We start from the raw sequence: 14203 nt of genomic DNA on the forward strand, positions 1-14203 counted from the left end.
ATGGTTAGTAGTTTTTTGTTAAATAAATAAATTATCAAATGCAGCTTGATTCCATCTTTCCATCCAGATAGAACATAGGATTACATCTGGATCCCATTCTCCAGGCTTTGGAGCAGTTCCTCATTCATTTTAAGGTTGTAATTTTCATTTTGATGTCAAGGCAGCTACTTTTAGAACCGAAACAGAAGAGATGAAAGCTTGTGATTTTTGAGTGGCACCTGGTTTTTTTTGTTTTTTTTTTTTAACCATAGTTGGCTGTGGTCTTTTCTATCAGAACATATTGTCCTATGTTTTCACAGTTTTTAGCAGTAAGTGTTCTGTGTCTAAGAAAGTAACATTTGCCCAAGAGATTCAATTGTGGATATTTTCTAGAGGATGTAGCCTCAGTGACACTTTGGTTTGTGTTTTTTGCTTTGTATAGTATGGAAGGTGATCTCTGTAACCACATGGGCCTTCGTGTGCTGCAGCAGATGGGAAGGAAGGAAGGAAGGAAGGAAGGAAGGAAGGAAGGAAGGAAGGAAGGAAAGGAAGGAAGGAAGGAAGGAAGGAAGGGAAGGAAGGAAGGAAGGAAGGAAGGAGAAAAGGAAAAGGGAATCTCTAATTTGAAAATTGATCCCAGTCTCTAGCTACTTTAAGAACTCAACAAATTGAGAAAGCTCTTTCTTTTCTCTTCTTTCCAGGAATTTGAAGAGAGAAATGAGGAGCAATTCTAAAGTGTCTCTGTCTCATGGCCCTGTCAGATTCTCAAGGCAATGAACGTATGGGAGGCTACAGGATATCCTAGCAAGAGAGGCAGCAGGCTTCCGACTCTTGAGATGAACTCTGCCCCCCTCCCACACGTCCCCCGTTGATGGGCAGGCTCCTCTAGCACCGTGATCTTTATGGACTGTTCAGAGTCAGCAAGTATGGTTTCCTGGCCTGGAGAAGTCTGACTACCAGTTTTCCCCAGGTAAGTGATATTTCTGCTTCAGATTCTAAGAATTCTAACGGATAAAAAATAACCAATGTAGGAAAAAAAATAAACACTGCATTGTTTGGGAAAGGGCACCCTTTGCCCAAGTGCTAGGGCATGTATCACAAGTGGAAATAATGTTGGAAGCACCTACCAACCTAGATTAAAGGATCTTTCCAGTTGTGCCTCCCCACCCCTCCCCAAATCAAACATATTCCCTCCGTAAAAATAAATTGGTACCTGCTTCTTAACAAACAAACCCTTTGAGGGCAAAAAAAAAAAAAAAAAAAAAAAAAAAAGCAATATTAAAAAAAAGAAGAAAATTACATGTGTATTTTCTCCTGGCAGAGTTTTAAAAGCTGTTTGTAGCTGATTTACAATGCTCATAGTATTCAGCTTTTCATTTGAAATTCTAATAAGTGCTTTGAATGGGTTGGAGCTTGTTAGAAAGTAAAGGGAATGAAATGTCTTCATTGAATTGTGTGGTTTTACTGGCTTCCTCATGGATGTCCTAGTTCTCTCTTCATGTCACCTTTCTTTCCATGGAACGTTGTTGAGCTGATAGGACAACAAAAGCCAATATGGAGTCAGAAGTTGACCATGTAGAACCATCATGTATGTTCCATTTTTGCAGTCCTCTGGGTCTGTATGTCCACCCCTTGTTCTGCATTTTCCTATGCTGAGCAAGTGAATTCGAAGAATTGTTTTTTCCATCCTCCCCAAGAAATTCTCCTCTAAAAATACAAATATAAAGTCTCTGGGAAGGGTTCGGACCTCTCAGGTCAAAGGTGCCATTTTTGTGGACTAAATGTGTTCACCTTTGTTCTAAAAGCAAGTGTTGGCTGATAGGAAAACCAGGCCTTAGCAGACCTTGGTTCCTATCAGTAGGCCCTGCTGTAATTCCACAAGCTGCCCCATCTGTGATGGGCACCAAACAAAGCCATAATGATTTTAAAAAGGCAGTCAAGTCAGTATTCGTTAACGATATGCTTCCATTTCTAAATCATTTACACAATAAGTAGCATGTTCTTGGCATCAAAGGTCTAATTCTCATTTGGTCTGACCTTGGCAAAGATAAATCAAGGGCCAGGTTAGTTTGCTATAGCAGTTTTTTTTACTGCTTTATGTTCTAATATCCTCGCTTTCCCAACACTGTTATTATAAATGATGGAAAAATCTTGAATATTTGCATAACATTATAGAAGATTTGTGACTGAAAGGATAGGATGTTACTTATGCAAACCATATATATCTTTTCCTGTGTGTTTGTAGTCACTTCTCACTCCTCTTCCTTAGCCACACAACCCCTTTCTGGGGGATGACTTTCTAACTTGGAAAAAGAAATAGGAATTGTGAAGGGTTTGAGTGGGTTGAGGAACGAATAGAAGGTGAAGAAATTGAGAACATGTGGATTGGCTCTTCTGAGAAATTTGGCTGTGTGAGTGAGGTGAAAGAGCCTTGGTATTTCCTAATTAACCTGAGTAAAATTTCTGGAGAAATGGCTGAATTTGGTAGGTCTACTGGTCTCAACAGATGTGAAATCCTCATAAGATATTTATTCCCTTGGGATTGTCATCAGCTTCAAAAATCTGACTAGTTTTATTGTCTGCTGTTTGCTCGAAAGAACACATCATCTTTATATCATCTGTAAAACAGTTTCTGGTTGTTTAAGGTTGTCTGGATTTTCTCTCTAGAATAAAAGTAACAGGGATCCGAGATGGTGGCAAAGGCATAGTTGCATATTAAAGCCTCTTCGGATTCCATGTATTTCTTGTTGCCTTACAAACCACCCCAAAATGCAGTGGTGGAAAACGACACTGAGTTTATAACTCTCGTGGATTCTGTGGGTCGAGAATTCGGATAAGGCGCAGTGGGGATGCTGCCATCTCTGCTCCACAGTGTTTCGGGCTCAGGGCTGGTTAAATGAGAAGAGATTCTTGGCTATGTTGGATTCAATGGCTGTGTCTTCATGTGACCATATTTCTGGCATCTGAAGAGGTTGGAAAAATGTTTCATATACCTAGGACTTCCTATGTGAATTAGACTCTTTCTGCCAGCTAGAAGAGTTCATTATATTTTTAATGTGATTAAAAAATTTAAAATAGTGATTTTTATATATAGACGTTGATGAAAGATGTGTTTTTAAAGCAGTAAATTAAAATCTCATTAATATTTCAGTGAGAATATTTTGTGCTTATCTGTTTCATCTCTATTTTTGACCTATGGCTTAGAGTTCACAGCATGAAGGAGATGGTGAAATCTGTTCACCATAAAATGTTAATTATAAGTAAATTACAGCACAAACGTTCAATCAGCCACATTAATTCTATGTAAAGTGAATTATTGTAGCAGAAAATTTTGAAATGTGACTGAATTTTGTAACTTCAGTTTCCTTTTTCTACCTTTTACACCAACTCTGATTCCCATGTGTTTATCCCAGAAACTGAGCTCTTTGTGTAGAGTTGAGCTCATTCTACTCACTGTGTTTTGAAAGTTAAATACAGTGTGCACCACCCCCTCCACCTCTCCAAATGATTCTGATTTGTACATAACTCTGTTTGCCCATGGCAACTTAAATGAAAGCTTTGATATTTTTCAAGCAGAGTTTGGCTTTTAAATGAAGGTGTTGGGTTTGTCATATGAAAGAGTTCTCTCCTAAAATATGATCAAAATGTCCTCACATATGTCATATATATATATAAAATTGTCATTTTCTCTTGGATTTAGGTCTGTTTTAAAGTTGCAAACTTTTTTAAAAAATTGCTTTTATAGCCAAAACCCAATGGATCTTCCATCTGGGATCATCTTAGTCACAGAAAAATACTAAGGGAATCAAAAATCTTACCCAAAGAGTAATAATAATTTAGAAAATGCTTAAAACATCCAGACTGCATATGGAAGCTAAGCTAATTGTTCATTAAGAACAAAAATACAGATGCTTCCTCGAATAAGAATGCCTCAGTGTATTCATTTTGTCATCAGAAATAGGGATGCTGCTCATTATTAATAGGGTATTTAATGCAGTGACTAGATGCTGTTAGGTACCGTATTCAAAAGAAGATACAGATTTTGCAAAATACTGGGGGGTGTACTTTTTTATTATTTGGTACATCGAACAGTCAACTGAATTTAAATAAGTAGCCTAAAGGACTTGCCTGTTGGGGTTTTCAGCTCCTAGTTGTTTTCAGCTCTAAAGTGTTTTGTGATGGATGTGGTGTGCCTCCTTCCACTTATCAAGGTCTGGTGTATCCTGGTGGATCTGGAATGTTTATGTTGAAAATTTGGATCGTATTCTGGAGGATTCATTTCCAATCCATTTCCTATCCCTAAGGCAGACGCTGCCACCTCTCTCCTGGTCTCATCTCATCCACTGTGCTAACATTATTACTCAGGTATCTACTCTGTGACCTCAAGAGAACTCCATGACTTAGGCGAACATAAAGAATGGCACATGTATTGTTACCTACCAATGCCAGGCTTCTATATTAAGGATCAGTGTTCCCATTAGTTGAAGGAGGTAGTCTTTGTTCCCTCAGATAAGCCATTCCATTTAACACTCATTAACTCAACAGAAGGCTGAAGCATCCAAGAAAAATGGAAATGCTTTACAGACTGCATTAATAAAGGAAGATGCAGAAATGGGAGTCATAGTACTACTAAGAGAAAAAGACCCCACTATAAAAGGGACGAGGGAAAGAATTTCCAATTTGCTAATGGAAGAAGCTGTTAATCTGCAAATGGATGCAGGCATTGGTGAATCTGCCTTTGACATGCTCAGGAAACCTTGAGGATTAAAATATCTGAGAGAGTCAGAATTAGGGATCTGGTAACCATTAAGAGAAAAGGAGCATCCATGTCCTAAGAGGCTAGATCTTCTAAAGAAAATAGCAGAATAAACAATGTAGTAAAATTGAAATGACAGCTACTTTAATTTGAAACCATAGGCAAAAATATGAAAAAAATAAAAGTGATGTGATACTTCTATTATAATTTTCTCCCCCTTTCTTGATGCCCCAATTTCCCAGTCTGGGCTCTTAGTATCTTCCAGTGTCTACTTTCCTTTTCTGCCATGTACAAAATCATAAATACATTGATAACAAGGTGATAGAAGCCTGTATTTTTCTTTTATAGAGTAATGACTACTGTTTTTGCAAAAATTGTATATGTTCACATTATAAAATTAAAAAATGGTAAAGTACAAATAAGGCAGAATTTCACTAAAAATCTCACTACTCAGAAACAGTCATCTTTCCCACCTGTTGAACATTTCCCCAAGAATTTGTTTACCATGCACATAGAAAAAAGAGAAAAACAAGTGAGACAAAGACAATGAAAGGCTCAAAGAGACTGAGAAAAAACTGAGATTTTTAAAGAGGCATTGTGTATGACAAAAATAACAACTACTAAGTGAATGGTACTAAATTATTTTTGGGGGTACTAAATTATTACATTAAAATATAACAGAAAAAGCTTAAAGGTGAAACTGAAGGAATTTTGGATCCTTGGGGGGGGGGATATTTTCATTAGACTATACTTCCTAAATGATCTATCTATGATTAAGAAAAAAGATAAGGAAAAAGCTTTGTCTAGATTCCTTATTCTTTTTTAACTTCATGTTTCATTATTATATAATAGTGGTTGACTCCCTGCTTAAAAGATGAGAAAATTGGCACACAACCACCCAATTTCCTTCTTGTTTCCTGGTATTTACTGGTTATTGCTTTACTTTGTCATAGTGGTGACATTTTGTCATCTCGTAATGAACCATGAATAACACGTTAATTTTGTCATATTTTTATACATCTAATTCAAATAACAATTCAGTGCTCAATTCTAGTTTTTAGATCTGTGTTTTTACATTATTAAAATTCTATTTCTTTTTTAGTTGGATGAACTTTATCTTTAGACTTTTAGAAGATATTTAAATGTCACATTTTAAGTTCTTGCATATCTGAGAATGTTTGTTGCCTTTATATTCAAGGTGTAGTATGAAGGGATAGGAAGTAAAATAAAAATGAATAAATGAATAATTAAAAGGACACTTTAGCTGGTGATAAAATGTTCACATCATGCTTTCTTTCCTCAGAACTTTGTAGGCCTTTATTCATTGTCTACTGGCACTGGGTACTGTCCTTTTATCACAAAGTTGTCATTCGTATATTGTTTGATTGGAAGATAGACTCGTGGATCCCATACTCCGAGTCCCTTCATAGTTGAGAATGTCTCAGTGCTGTGTTTGTGTGTGAACATCAGCTTGACTGGGTGTGATACTCTACAGAGCATACTTTTCTCTTCAGCACCTTGTAAATATTGCTTCCTTGTCTCCTGGGATTAATGCTATGGAGGAGACCAAGGCTCATCTAATTTTTCTGTTTACAGAGAACTTGATTTTTCTACCTGAATAAATAAAAAAACTTTTCTCTTTGTCCTTTAAACTCAGCAACTAAACCAGAATATGCCTAGCATCAATTAATTAGGATCAGTTTTTCTTAGAATATACTGTGTCCTTAGATTGATAGATCTACTACTTCCTTTTTTAAGGTACTTCCCCCCCATGATAGATATCTGATTTTTTATCCCATCTGTTGTATTCTCTGCTCCAGGGCCATAGAGTATTTTTTTTTCCTTTTTTCTTTTCCTTTTCATTCACTAAGATTTTCTCAACCCTTTCCCCCATGCCACGAATTCTATTTTTGGTCATGTTTATTATATTCTACTTTTGCTCATGTATTTATTCATTATATAATGATGTTTTGATTCTCTCTTTGTCTCCAAAGCTCCACAATCTCTTTCTATCATTTTGCTACTTTAATAGCCTACCATTTAGCAACTATTTTAGTAAATTTGTGACATATTAAACTATTCTACAGCATGAAGTACTCAAAAAGAAATTTTGTTTTTCCTTGGGTTGTATTTTCTTCCAGATGAGTATTCCATCTCTCTTTTGCATGTCTTACTTCCTTTTTAATGTTCCTTAACATGTAGTCTTTTGAGATCATGGCTTAATGTGGGGAGGTCTCTTATTAGATTCATTACCCTGGATGGATGGACGGTGGGCATACTGATACCTCTCCCACCTCACATATAGCAAGACTGTCAAAACCGAAATCCAAATTTTCTCATTTGGCAAATATCCTCACTCACTGACAAATGCTGGTGGGTTAAAGAGGGGCTCTTGCACTCCGCATTCCTTTCAGAGTTCTGGAAGTCCCTTTAGTTTGATCAGATCCTTGATTTCTCATCATTTCTTCATGTTTTAGTGTTTTATCCTGCATATAAAGTTGATTTCAGCAGAAGGTCTAGTCTAAAAGAATTATCGAAAACAGAAGTTTCTTCATGTTTTTTTCATTCATTCATTCACTCATTCATTCATTCATCTGTTCTAGCTTAATATGTGAAGCCATGTGGAGATCTTTTTTTTGCACTGACAGACGTTGGGTAAATCTTATTGACCCCTTCCTATTTTATCTGAGGCCTGTTTTTCCTCCTACTAACACCTTAATGTTCTATCCTATTGTCTATATCCGAAGTACTCTGAAGGAGGGATTATTCTGATGGACTTTGTCTCAGAGAATCAAGGACTCAGCTCTTCTCCTGAGATTTTGGTAAATGTCCCTCATCAGAGTTCACTTCACCAAGTTGGGAATATATCTTATTACCTTGAGGCCCTCTCTCTAAGATATTGAGTCTGGGCAGTTTTTCCTGCCTCTAGTAAGACTGAGGTCTTACAGTGATAAGGCTTCTATTCTCAAAATTACTTTCCTGACTCAACCCAAGATGCCTAAGTGTACCTTTCATTTGTTTCCAAACTGTGAGGTAGTCAGGGAAAATTCTAAACATTTTCTTTACTTCTTAATACTCATTCTAATGTTCAGGGTCTAGTTGAAAGTAGCATTGAGGTACATCAAAATATATTTCCTCCTCTTCTCAAATGATATTTTTTGAAGTTCATAGCTTGAGGTTATTCCATTTTCTTTGTTTGACTATCCCTGGTGAGCATTTTGCTGGTTTTCACTACTTTTTGCTCCTTTTGGTAGATATTGGAGCAGGGAGATTCTATGTTCCAAATTCACTCCCCCTTCTCCCCCTCACACACAAATCTAAGATTCTGCATTTAAGAGAAGACTTCTTGGCAATATTGATGCTATCCCAAATGAATGACTACATTGTCTTTATAGAAATAGAAGTAGACCCTGAGATAAGTATCCAAGTAAAAGTCATTTATCTGTAGGGTGATCCCAGGAACTAGAAAAAGTGTGGGAGAAGCAAAGTGGAGAAGGGAAGGTGCTAAGAAAGAGTATATTAGCAAGCAAGTTGACATTGTGGGCAACAGAAGCTTAATTTAAATAGCAAAACTCAGGGAAAAACAGAGAACATACACTTCACAGTTATCCCACCCAAGGGAAAAAGAAGCTGGTGTATTTGTTCACTAACTCCTGTTATTTATTAGTTAAGATCTGCTTCTAGGGGTAGTAATTCCCTTTCGAGTTCTACCTACCACATGTATAAGCAATGCAGCAGGCTGAGACGGCCAAAGGAAGAGCTCAATGAGATCTGGTCTCTAGAAGTGGGAAGTTGGGCTCTCATACCCTGAAATGGTAAAATGCAAGGGAAGATAGGTAGGGCATGCTGTGCGATTGTGAATTTTAAGCATCTTGGCACTTGGGTAGAGCAAGCCTGGGAAGAAAAGAGATCAGCCCAAGGTTGCTCAGTGGTACCTATTGAGTGGTTTCCTACTTAATACCAAGTAGATCTTAGGCGATGGTCCTTTCTAGTTTATATAGTTATACCATCTCTTCAAATTCAGTGGATGCACTTCTAGAAAAAATTAGGGGAAATATCTTGGGAGGCCTAAAAAAGGGTAAGAGGCTGCTGTTTTAGTTAATAAAGCTGGGAAAACCATGGATACTTTCTAGAATTTTATATATAATGACAAATATGGAGATACACATGAATTTTGTCCATTGTATATATGAAAATATTTTTATAAGAGGGGAGTATAGAGGTGATGCACACACAATAAATGTATGATGCAGTATGTTGCATGGGTGCTATATGGACACTTTGAGAGCATTAAGAGTGTTGCTGAATTATATTCCCATCTGTTCTGATCTGACATACAAGGAAGGGATCACACGGTTCTTATGGAGGACACCACATAAATACATTTACCCACAATCCTACTTTCAAATAATCCCTCTTAAAAAGGTATCATACTAATTTCAGTTTTAGAAGGTACATTGCTTTTGACTGCTGTACACATCCTGTGTCAGAATGGAGTCCCATAAATCTATCCCTTTCCCTCTGCAAACTGTAATCTAGGGGCTAAAAAGTGGTCAGTTACATTAAACCTGAGAGGAAAAAACTAAAAAGACATCCAAGCTTATTGATTAAGTTAGAAAATGATCATGTTAAGTACAGCAAGGTGGGGAATTCCAGTCAACTCCTTTGCATATAAAGTATACATTCAGAGTATTATACTTTGAAAGGTAGGTGTATTTCAGAGGTCCCACCCGAGGGATTAGAACTGTGTATATATTCATGTGGTAAAAACATATCAACTTGCTTCCTTTGTGGTACTTGACAAAATTATCCGCACTAGAAATCCTTATTTAAAAATTTTTTTGAGTGTTCTTTGTATGTTTTACTGAAGAAAAGCTAAATCTAGGATGTCAGGTGGGAAAGGGGAGGACGTTTTGATATTTATTTATATTATTAAGTTACTATGTATAATATAACACAATTATTATATATTGTTATCTTTTTTTCTCTTGTAAAATAAGAGAAAGCCGAGGAGTAACTTACCAACTCATATATATATTTTCTGTGGATATTTCTGAGTAACGATTCTCCAAATGAACAAAGGGAGGAAGAGAGAGGAGGCGGGGACTGGGGTAGCCAGAACAGAAGACTAGCAGGGAATGTGAAAGAGAATGAATTCACCAAAGTCGGAAGCCTTGAAATGCTGAACTTTGGCTTCCATTAGCAAGAGATTTGGGTCAGACATAAGAACCAACTTTTTGGTAGGCAGAGTAGATAAATCAACAGAGCAGATCTCTAAGGGATTTTGTGGAGTGCCCACTTCTGTAGTATTTTAGAGAAGAAACTACCATCTTTTACTAAAGGCTTATGTGAAAGGGCTAGGCCAGAATTTGAACATCATTATAATGCCTGGAAGCTCTGATTATTCCGTGAAGGGGGATTGTCTATTGTTTTAGGAAAATGTATCTTCAGAAGCACATCTCAGTAACTTCCATCCACAAAACCATCTGCTTCGCCGAACTCAGTCTCCAAGTCTTTGCAGTTACGTCACTGAACATTTGGGCTTGCGTAAGCTTGCAGATTTGTTTCTTCTGCTCTCTATGCGTCGTTGTCACATTAGCTTCAAATCCATCTATGAATTTATATGTTATGGGCTAACTGTGGCCCTCTCTCCCCACCCCCAAATTCACCTGTTGAAGTCCTACTCCCTAGTAATTTAGAAGGTGACTGTATTTGGAGATAAGGTTCTACAGTGATAAGTTAAAATGAAGTCATTACGGGGGCTTTACTCCAAGATGACTGGTGTCCTTGTACGAGGCAGTGTGGACACAGAGGTGTGCAGAGCGAAGGTGATGTGAAGGAGGAGATGACCATCTACAAGGTGAGGAGAGAGGCTGCAGGAGAAACTTGGTGGCTTGATCTTGGACTTCCTGCTGACACCCTGATCTTGGACTTCGGTGTGCCAGAACTGTGTGGTAACAAATTTCCCTTGCTCTGTGTAACTGCAGCCCTAGCAAACTCACACAGATGACCTTCTCCTTTTATCATGTCTCCCTTCCCTTTGCCTTCCCTTGGATGACCAATTAACATTTCTTTTCCTTCTAGCCATCCTTAAAACATACCCCACCCTCCCGTCTTTAGGTTCCCATTCCCATGTCTTCCCTCGGAGCTGTCGTTTTCTTGCTGCCCTACCCAGGCCCCCATCGAAGACGAGAGAAAACAGTGTGAAATCCCAAGACTGACTGCTGAGCAAGTTTCCATGCACACACATGTTGTCTTCCATCGTTTCCATCTTAGAAAAGGTGCACATTTTCGAGTAAGTTCTGTATCTGTGTTTGGCACCTTGCAGTTTACAAAGCATTTTTGCAGATACAACTTTGCTTAATCCTTCCCACATTTCAAGTCCGTGCTTTTTCAAGACAATGAAATTCAGAGAGGTTAAGTAACTTGATCAAAATTACACAGCTGGCAAATGGTAGAGCTGGGATTTGAACCAAGGTAGAAAGAAGGATTGTTATCGATTCCCGCTGCAGGATAGTCAGTGGAGCAGTTTCACGGTGTGGCTGCTTTTTCTCTCCTCTGAAGCGGCCATTCTTGAGCTTTATCTTGGTATGTGTCGTTACCTCTGGCTAGGTGTTTGCTCCGGAATCATTATTATCCCAAATACATTGGAAGCTCTGGGGAGGCAGGTTCTGAGCTGTGCTTTCTGTTCAGTTACAGTGTTTGAGGAACATTTGTTGATTGATTAGTTAAGTGGACTTTTTTGCCAGAGAATTTGGCACATTTCTTGGCATCCAGCTTTCCAAAGATATATGCAAAAGTGACAGGGATCTCACAACATTGATCTGGTCATTGTAGACGAAGATTGGGAAAGGGTATGTATAAACATAATACCGTGGATTGACATTATATTATTATTATTATACCCTGTATTTATATATCATTCTCTCTCTCTGTCTCTCTCTCTCAGGGGTTCATAGTCATTTGCAAGCAGTGGGCCTTATCCTGCTGCTAAATAGAAAATAAATTGCTTATCTCTTGGAAGAGAATTAACTCTTTCAGGGCACTGGGGTACCATTTAGTAAATTAGTAATCCTCTAAATGGCACTCTAGATACGTAAGATTCCCCATATAAACTGGAAAATGAACGTGTTCCCAGTGCTTAAAAGAAATCAGGGCATGCCTAACAGAAATCAGACAGCAAGCTTAAAATATATGTAATATACTTATCTCTCTCCTCTAATAACTTTGTATTTATTTTCATGGAAATCTGTTTGTGACTAAAGATGAATCTATTTGCTAAAAGCTGGCACTTCTGATCTTTTAATCTACTAATATGAGAGCAATAAAAGGGAAGGGAGCAGATGATAGGAGGAGTAGAGTGGTGTTTATATGCATGGGATCAGTGATGATTTGTTCGGCTATACACATTTTGAGAAGCTGATGAATTTAAAAACAAAAACAAAACAACATTTGAAAGGCTGGCCTTGATAGTTTCCTTAGGTCCTAAGAATGTTTACCTACTACCAGAATAGTAGTGAGTTGGAGTTAGCCCCGTGGATCTCCTTGGAGCCATCTAAGCAAGGTAGGGGCCTAACCGTGAATCAACAGTAGCTTTAGAAATTCAACTCTCAAGCAGTCGGAAATGAAGTGGCGGAAATTAACACAAACTCGTAGATGCTGGAGATTTTCCATGGCTGGCACAGAGAGGCAGGAATGGTGAACTGGTAGTGAACTGGACCATTTTTTAAAATGCATATCAACTGCAGGCTTTCTCTCATTTTCACTTTCTCTCTCTCACACATCCCCCACCCACTGCCTTTAAGACATTGCTTCCAGAATTATGATCTGACCACTTCATCTCATTTAACAATTTTGGAGTTCACTCGTTGACTCAAATGCCTCTTGGACGCACTTGCTCGTTGAGGTATTGCTACACTGAATTCTGATTGTAATTCAGTAACACATTATTGATTGTTGAGACTTTCGGTTTATGTACAATGAGATAGAATTTGGAAACTGGTGGTGTCTTATTGACTTTCTGATTTGTGCTGCTGGGAAGCTCATTGGACGGTCAGATGGGTTGCTGCCAGGCAGTTTGGCAGTTCAGTAAACACTCTGTGGTTATCATTCCCAACAGTACCCTCTCCCTCAGATCCCGCTCACTCAGGAGCAACGCATTTGACGACGAACTGCCACACCTGTTCCTCTCATTCAGCCCTGCGTCCAGGAGTGAGCCTCTCTCTCGAAAGCGCCATCCCTCCTCTTTGGGTTTTTTTTTTTTTTCTTCTTCCTTTCCTCTTCCTGCCCCACTGACAGCCAGCTGCCAGGGGCCTCTTTACACAAGCCTCAGCTTTTCAAGGTAAATATGCCACATCAGTTCAATTTCAGCAATCCACACACCTCTGAGCCCCTCCAACTCCAAGGAGCATCCTTAAAGGGAAGAAGCAGCAGGCTGCTGCAAAGAACTCAAAGATCAGCAAAATGTCTTGAAAGGGGGAAGGAAAGACGAGCCGCATAGACCAATGGCCTTCATTTTTCCAGTAAGCAATGTGACTGGCGACAAAAATAAACACTATTAGGGAAAGTGTGTGTTCAGTCTAATTGTATAATTGCAGGTTGCTTTCTGTACATCACACGGGGACTAAAGTAGCGTAGCACCGGGAAGGAGCTCAGTAGTTTCCCTCCTGCATCCATAAACATTTTGCATGTAGTTGCACTCTGGCGTAAGTCGAAGCCCAAATGGACCAGGCTTGAGGATTCTGTCACCTATTACTCACCATCTCAAGGTGAAGGTCAGTGGCAGTAACGCTCTGAGCTCAGAGGTAGCACAGTGAGGTGAACAAAGCTGGCAGAAGAAACAGAGCCACTAATTCATCTCCCAGGTGGCCCTTTTAATATTCCAAACTGCATTTAATCATCAAGCAGGATGTTGAACCAAGGAGCCTGGTCAGCAGTGTCCTTCTGCTGACTGACTTTTCAAACTTTCCAGCAAGTAAGGAAGCTGATGGATTTCTTATCCCCCTCCCCCCTGCCACCTACTGCTGATATGAGACCCTCAGAGACTTTTCCAAGGATGAGAAAGCGAGGGCGTGTTCATTTCCTTTCGTTTTGTGAGGAGGGCAAAACCCCCATTGGGTTCCCTCCTAGGATCATATGAGACAGATGTGCTCCTCTTGTCTAAATCCCCATTCCTCCCTTTTGGGCATTTTATCACTCACAGATTTTCGCTCTCCTCAGCAAACACAGTCATGGCTTCCTTGCGCTGAGCCATCAAGCCCCCTTTGTCTCGGATCCTGGCTTCCATTTCCTTTGCTGTTCATGACCCTGATTTCCTCTTGAGTGGAAAACACCATCACAGCCTGGGCAAGTGGGAAGTTTTTACAAAGGGGGGCATTTGCACTGCTGTTGTTGTGGTAATTACCACATTTTATTTCCAATTTTTCAAGAGGAAGCTAGGACTGTGGGAAGAGTTTGAGATTCTGAAAA

The 14203-nt window shown here is 38.9% G+C and overlaps 1 protein-coding gene across 9 annotated transcripts in view; it reads left to right on the forward strand.

Moving 5' to 3' along the window:
• ZFHX3 (zinc finger homeobox 3) overlaps positions 1-14203 on the forward strand; it is a 1292716-nt gene that overhangs the window by 721576 nt on the left and 556937 nt on the right. For all 9 annotated transcript variants that reach the window (XR_015728051.1, XM_087870546.1, XM_087870551.1 and 6 more), the window contains one exon: positions 681-949. The gene's annotated coding sequence lies outside the window, so the exon portion shown is untranslated. The remainder of the gene's footprint in view (positions 1-680; positions 950-14203) is intronic.

This window comes from Ursus americanus, chromosome 21 (genome assembly GCF_024610735.1).
Source record: "Ursus americanus isolate L20-20 chromosome 21, mUrsAme1.1.p, whole genome shotgun sequence".
In the NCBI taxonomy this organism is placed as follows: Eukaryota; Metazoa; Chordata; class Mammalia; order Carnivora; family Ursidae; genus Ursus; species Ursus americanus.